This window comes from Nicotiana tabacum, chromosome 7, assembly GCF_000715075.1.
Source record: "Nicotiana tabacum cultivar K326 chromosome 7, ASM71507v2, whole genome shotgun sequence".
In the NCBI taxonomy this organism is placed as follows: domain Eukaryota; kingdom Viridiplantae; phylum Streptophyta; class Magnoliopsida; order Solanales; family Solanaceae; genus Nicotiana; species Nicotiana tabacum.
The window spans coordinates 103,224,484-103,232,672 of record NC_134086.1 but is presented as its reverse complement, the minus strand read 5'-3'; the positions used below and the strand labels follow the sequence as shown (position 1 = coordinate 103,232,672).

The 8,189-nt window shown below is 36.6% G+C and overlaps 1 pseudogene; it reads right to left on the bottom strand.

Annotated features, from left to right (window-relative positions):
• Positions 1–3,115: 3,115 nt before the first annotated feature.
• On the bottom strand, positions 3,116–4,745 carry LOC107759774 (acetyl-CoA-benzylalcohol acetyltransferase-like; annotated as a pseudogene).
• Positions 4,746–8,189: the final 3,444 nt, after the last annotated feature.

Below are 8,189 nucleotides of genomic sequence, written 5' to 3'. Positions count from 1 at the left end.
AGCCGAACATCAGAGGCTTGGAGGCCTAACTCAGTGTATTGAACTTCCATTATGGAAATGGGACATGATAAATATGGACTTCATCACTAGTTTGCCTCGTACTCAACGGAGGTATGATTCTAATTGGGTAATTATTGATAGGCTTACAAAATCTGCTCATTTTCTGCCAGTCAGGACGACATATTCAACCGAGGATTATGCCAAGCTTTACATTCAGGAGATTGTGCGCCTTCATGGGGTACTATTATCTATTATCTCTGATCGAGGGGCTCAATTTACAGCACATTTTTGGAAATCTTTTCAGAAGGGTCTAGGCACGCAGGTAAATCTTAGCACAACTTTTCATCCGCAAACTAATGGACATGCAGAGCGTACTATTCAGACAGTTGAGGATATATTACGTGCCTGCGTGCTAGATTTTAAAAGAAGTTGAGATGATCATCTACCTCATATTGAGTTCGCTTATAATAAAAACTTCCATGCTAGTATTCAGATGGCCCCTTACAAAGCACTATACGGGCGAAAGTGTAGGTCACCGATCGGTTGGTTCGAGGTCGGGGAAGCAGAGTTGCTAGGTCCTAATTTAGTCCAGCAAGCAATGGAAAAGGTAAAACTTATTAAAGATCGGCTGCATACAACACAAAGTCGGCAGAAGTCTTATGCAGATGTTCGACGATGAGATTTAGAGTTTGATGTAGAAGATTGGGTTTACCTGAAAGTATCGCCTATGAAGGGCGTCATGCGATTTGGAAAGAAGGGGAAGCTCAGCCCCAGGTATGTTGGACCGTATAAGATTATTTGGAGGATTGGTAAGGTGGCGTACGAGCTTGATTTGCCTTCATAATTGGGAACAGTCCATCCTGTGTTTCATGTATCTATGTTGCGGAAGTGCATTGAAGATACTTCACGTATTACGTCCATTGAGGATATTCACATTGCTGAAGACTTATCTTACGCAGAGGTACCAATAGCTATTTTAGATCGGCAGGTAAGAAAGCTTCGAAATAAAGAAGTGGCTTCCGTGAAAATGTTATGGCGAAATAATAACATCGAGGAAATGACCTGGGAGGCTGAGAAGGAAATGAGGAAGAAGTACCCCTACCTATTTACGACTTAAGGTGAGTCGCATTTAAATAATTGGCAATTATTTCTTTACAACACTTAGTTGGATTTTTTAAATGACAAGAAAGTGCAATTTAAATTTCTTATTGCGAGATAGCTATACAAAGCCTAGTAGTTGGAATCTTCAGAATTTGATTTATGCTTTGCAAATGTAACAAATATAGCCTCACAAATAACGTGTTAGTGGAAAAAAAATGAAACCAAGGAATTGATTTGACCCATTCGTGGACGAATGTTCTTAAGTGGGGAAACTATGAGACCCCATGTGTTTTTTCCTCTTCTCTTACGTAATATACGTAACATGGCGTGGTTATATTAGGTATATATGATTGGGTATAGCACATTGGGAGAATAAAACTGAAAATGTGTGGTAATATCAAGGAACTAACTAAATCTTTAGGTCAAAAGAATCCTTTAAACAAAGGTTCATGGTTAAAGAAATGGCTCGGATAACACCCCGCGCGTTCGGAAGTTTTAAGTTAACTTGCACCTGTGGGATAAGACTAAGAGTGTCTAATATGCTAAGAATAGTGTATTATGAGGTATTATAATATCACACGGGTCACATGTTAAGTTTTGGAGTCAAGCAAGTTGCGAAATAAAGGTCGGCAAAGGTTATCGTAAATTTCTCTAAACTTTGGGTCAAATGTATCAGATCATTTCTCCCAATATATAATGAGTTATGAGACCCACAACCTATCTAATCTAAGGTCTACAAGTCTAGTTTGCAACCAAAAAAATCTCACATCAAACGAACATTGGAGTAAAAAGTTATGATTGGTTTACCCCGGACTGTCCAGGATGAAACCGGGTCACGAACCGAGTCGGGTCAAACAAGTGGTATAAGTCGGAAAATCCGACTTGTAAGACCCCAAAATATTTCATTTTCTTCCCAAAATAGTGAGGGAGCTGAAGAGAGGGTTCCATAGTGTTCTTGAGTGATTAAGGTACGTTTTTAACGATTTCTACCGTTAAAGTTTGTCCCCGTGCCTAGAAACTCAATCTCTACGCTTTGCAATCGTTTCCCCCTTCTATTAGCTGTGTTTGGAGCTATTTTTCGAAGATAAGAATTTGTTGTTCTTGTTGGTTCTTCAGGCTTTATACTTGATTTTCCAAGGTAATCATCTTGGGACTCTTTTATGATCGTTTTTACAAAGTTCTACGAACGTTTCGTCAAGTTATGGCCATATGGCAAATCTGCCGATTTAAACTCAATTATGAACTGTTTATAGGTGCGTATAAGTTGCATATATATAGTGTTTGCAAATCTTAGAACGTAAGGAACAACTTTCGTGATGGAACTACAGGCATTCGGACGTTCATTGAAAAGGTATGTTAAGACTAAGCTCCGTCCTTCCTTTTTGCACGAATTCTTGGAAATTCCTAAGACGTCAAATGTGATATTTTACTATTCTATTGCTAGAAAGACCTTCTGTGAAAGGCATTGGGATCATAGCTGAAGTATTTTCATGATGCTATTAGGTTGATATTCTACTCGTTCGGTTAATTAGGGTATTCGACATCTATATATGTCATTTTGTCGGTTTTCTTATCCATATGTTTATATATATGAATTCTTATTCGTCTTTGGATTGTGTGACTAAACAAAATAAAGGCATGTAGTATTTACGATCAGTCCTTCTTCCTTATTAAAATATATTTTAAAATCTCTAAAGTGACACATCGATTTCCAAAAATCTCAAATATAAATTTTACGTTTAAACTATTAAAACACTTGATTTTTGATATACTTTCCATTGCTAATTATCAAGAAATCAGGTATAAGGACTAAGTGAAATACTTTAAGCTTTTTGTGAACATCTTTAGAGTTAAGTTATCTTTCTAATAGTCGAGTTAAGTTTTCAAGCTTATTTATTCAAAGAAAACATATGAGGTTCCACGAGATAATTGTATGCGATACGAAGGTGATTATGAGATTATAAGAATAAGAGTACCAATGAGCCAAGATAGGCTAAGTTCTTGTTATGGCCTATTATGTGCATTCAAAGTTCATATCATACATGACATATTATGCATGGACTTGGAGCTATAATCGGAGGTAAGGGCCTATTTGCCCGAAAAACTATATAGTAATTCTGATGAAGGAGAACACTTCGAATTTGGAACTCCAGTTACAAACCATAAACAATTGCTAACGGGACAAAATGTAATTTCATTTTATCGAATTTGAGTAATCAACTGATGCTTTTGACGAGGACAATATGTCAAAATGTCAGGGTCTCTCTCGAATTCAGCCATGTCATTCTCATTCAAACCTAACCATGCTTCTATGCCATCACCATTTTTCGTGTCAAACAGACTAATTACTTCCATAGATCTGCCCACAGAACTCACCCAGAACGGCTTTCCCCAACCAAAGTCCGCTTCATACCAGGGGAATCTGCACCAACTAGTGATAGCATAAATGTCCATCTTGTCTTTCTGACCAAATTTGTTTAAAAATTCTGTGTTATTTTTAACAACCATAGAGGTAATATCATCGATGCTTGCCTTACCAATGCCTACAGATGTGTCCCTTGATGCATTTCCAACCAAGTTAACAAAGTCATTCAGCTCCATTCTTGATTTGTTTGCCTCGAGAATAGCAATTCCAGACATCAAGAAATTCCCTAGAACATGTTCTGTAGATGTTAAATTTGATTTTCCTCTCAAATTTATGGGAAAGAACAAAGTAGAGTCCCTTGAATGTCCATGTTTGGCTGAGGAAATGCCCACTAGAACATTCCATATTAACGACATAACAACCACCACTCGAGTAGTTTTCTTTAAGGTAGCAGTCGAATTGATTCTCTCTTTCAGCTTTGCTATTGCCAAAGCATTAAACACAAACCTTCCCCTGACAATCTTAGCGCCTCTGTCGGAAGGTGGTGAAGGCTGAGGTACTGATAACACTCTTGTAGGAAAGAGCGGTTGCAGTGACCGAAACTTGAGAGACAGCGTTTTGTCGTTCCTGTTTGGCTAATGTGTGCCCATTCCTTGACAAATGTTGCTAACGTGAAAGCATCTGCTACGATGTGAGAAATTTGTATTCCAATGAATAGGCCTCCACAATTGAATATGTTTACTTGGATTCCAAGTAATGGGCTTGATGGAAGATCTGTTTTTGGAAGAAGATCATCCAAAAGCTCAATATTCTTGGGTCCTTGTTGGAGAAACTCAGCAAGATCCGCATTGACTTTGGTTTCGACATAGTCAACACCTTCGTCATTGCAGTGAATTGAGAGGTCATCTTTTCTAAATCTTCCTGCTAGAGGGTAAAACTTGGCTAAGGTCTCAGCCAATGATTTTTGCAGCTTATCATATGTTTCAGTGTTTTCTGCGCTGTTCCATTCACTGCTCGGCAAGTAGTGTAATAGTACTGGTACATAGATATGACGAGCCAGCTGATCAAACAATGAAAGATTGAGGAACCGAAGGTGGTCTGGGGTAGGAGTTGAGGGCCTTGCCATTTTCCTTGTCTGAATTTGAATCTCCAACTTGGCCATAAGGATTGACTTGAGAACCTGAAATCCACAACAAAAAAGACAAACAAATATAGCTCTGATTTTTCTTAATAAGGAAATATCTAGAAATGAAAAGGAGAAAATTTTTCTGGACTAGAGTTCTTTTTCTGTTCTGTTGATTTCGGAATTTCAAGTTGTTCTTAAAATATTCCTCAGTCAACAGATTCTCTTACAGAAGCCTAATCCCATCTCATAGCCCGTTTGGCCGAGCTACAAAAATTAGTTTATTTTGAGAAGTGTTTTTTTTAAAAGTGCTTTTTCAAAAGTACTTTTGGTGAAAAACAGTTTGTGTTTGACTAATTAGTTTGAAAAACACTTCTGAGTAGCAATTAGTGTTTGACCGAGCTTTAAAAAAACTACTTCTAAGTGTATTTTTCTCAAAAATGCTTCTCAAAAAAATATTTTTGAAAATAAGCTACTTTTTTCTGATTCTCCAAAACTCAAAAGCACTTTTTTTTCCTTCCAAAAGTTTGGCAAAATAACTCAATTTTTGACCAAAAGTGCTTCTGTGCGCAATTTTGACGAAAAAAAGTTTGGCCAGCTATTAGACATGCATTTCGTCAACCTTGTACTCGTTGGCATTAGTTTATTCCCCTCGTTTGTAATGAGCACGGCATAGATTTCATAAAAAATTTAGGTGCTTTAATTATCATGTTTTGGCTTTGCTCATTACGAAGGAATCTCATCCCCCAAAATATTCAAGCATGCATGTAAATTTCCTACAAGAGAACATGTGGTTCAAACAAGGTAGATTAAATTTAGGTGCTTTAATTATATTGTGTTGACTTTTCTCATATACAACGGATTATTTCCAATCTCCAAAATATGCAAGTGGTATGTATATTTCCTTCGAGAGAATCTATGATCCATAGAAATGGATCAAACTTCAGCCATGGCGAGATCCAATGGGGCCAAAATCACACTTTACTCGGTGCTAGCATTTTCAGTGTGGTTGCTATGTTGGTGATACGGCTGTGCATGGATCGGATCGGATTTAGTACATTTCGGATTGAAATTTCGGATTTCGGATTCCACAAAATGCAATCCGAATCCGATCCGAATTATATCGGATTGGATCAGATTGCATAATTTCGGATCGGTTTGGTGATCAAATTTTCGGATCGGATTCAACAGTTCATAACAGAACAAAATTAACATAAACAACAGTTCAATTCAACATAGTTCTAATTCTTGTGAACATCAGTCCTAATCCACATAGTTCTTGGTCATCTCTATAGTTCTAATTCTTGTGAACAAAGTTCTCGAACATCAGTCCTAATTGACATACACATAGTTAATAATTATAATTCAACAAGAAAAGGAAAGCTGCAAATCCTAATTCTTGTGATAGAATCCATTACATAAACAAAACACAATCTTCATAACAAAACAAAATATACTGAAATCTCAAATATATGTCTAATGAACTGAAATCCTCAACCAGAATTCCTTAATAGACTACACAAAAGAGTTCCAAGTTCCAACTTCTATGACAATCGCACTCAATCCTGATTCCTGGCACGCTTTCAAGTTCTGCAACACTGCACTTGTCACAAATGAGAGTATCAGTAAATCACAACCCTAAGTAAATGAGAGAAACAGTGGTACAAGTAATTTCCACGCATCAGCCATTCAGCCTAATACTGGGCAGAACATTTCTCAAACTTCAAACACACTACAATTGTACAACAGAACAAAGTATGCAAGCATGTTGCAATATCCATTCCAACAGAACAAAGTATCAATTTGGAAGAAATACCTTAGCAAATGACATATTAGCAAATGCCTCTTTTGCCTACTCTTGCTCTAGCATTTCAAATACTTGGTGTGGTATATGGTGATACGGGCACAAGCCCTTTATATGTTTTCTCAGATGTATTCAGCAAAGTCCACATATTACCATACAAATAGGAAAGCAACATATACATTTTTTGGATAATATACTCATATTACCATACAAAGATTTCGCAAATGAAACAAATCAAAGTAATTCCTTCAAGTAAACATAAATGGTTAGTAATCTGCCACCAAAAGCTTATTTGTAAGAAAATCATATAATCTTAGAAACTTCACTCCCAAATCATATACTGGATAAAGTCATAAAACTGATGAACACCATAAATGTTGTTAGATTGAACATACTAATGAACACCAGATATACTTTCTCATGCATAATATATCAGCACCCAAATGTATCAATTCATTTGGATAAAAGCAGAATTACTAAAGTTTGGGAAATGAAATCTTACCTTCTACATGTCAACGATGCAAGGCTCTCTTCCGGTATTAATAAAGTCTGTAGAATAAGATAGTAATAGAATAAATTAGTTTAAAAATAATCTAAAGAAACATAACATAAGTATACATTAAACACAAGCAAAGTAATTGAAGAAATAAGATAGTCTTACCCGCTTCAAATTGTTCAAGATTATCTAAATCTTCTTCAATTTTAACCGAAGTTGTTGATTCGTACCGAAGCCAATCTTGGACACACACAAGAGCTTGAACCAATCTAGGAGTCAATGAACTCCTAAATGGATCAAGTATGCGTCCACCGGTACTAAAGGCTAATTCTGAGGCAACACTAGAAATAGGAATGACTAGCACATCACGTGTCATCTCAGCAAGTGCGGGAAATCTGGGTGAATTCAACTTCCACCACCCCAGAATTTTAAAATTTTCAAAGTTTTCCTCAACATCTTCACCCAAATATTCATCTAACTCTGTTTTAGAATCAATTCCTTCACCCTTCTTATGTTTCTTTAAATCTAACATGAATTTTGAAAGCGATGATGAAGAAGTAGATGAAGTTGGAGAAGATGGACATGAACCAGGGGAAGATGGAGAAGATGGACATGAACCGGAAGATGGAGAAGATGGAGATGAACCAGAACCACCATTCTTCTTTGCATACACATTGAACAAAGATTCCATGTATGTCTTCACCTCAATTTGTCTTTTCACACCTATTGTTTCTCCAAACATGGCAGCAAGAGGAAATGAAAGAGATTGAAACTTGTGGCGTGGATCGAACACACATGAAATAAAAATCATTTTGTTCATCTTTTGTGGACCCCCCCAATTCTTATCAAACTTCTCTTTCATATTATTTGTCATTTCTTTCAAGGTAGCATCTTCACTTTGCATCAACTCTTTCAAAGAAGAACCAACAACACATATCTCAAGAAAGTGCACATTAGACGTAATATAAAGTGTACCTGATACCTTCAAGGTGAGTTCATAAAATATTTCAAGAAACTTCACAATACGTCTTACACTATCCCAATCAGTACTTAAAAGTGGACCTGCAGGCTGTCCATCCTCACAAATACAGTTAGAAATACATGACATCAAACCATAATCAATATCACAATATTTTGTAAAGGCTTCCTCATAAACTGTAGCAACCTTCAACATCAAATATGTGGAGTTCCACCTAGTAGGAACATCCAAGCACAATGATTTTTTAGAAGTTATCCTATCTAGATCACAACATTCTTTAAACTTCTTCCATCTTGCTGGAGATTGTCTAATGTACCTAAC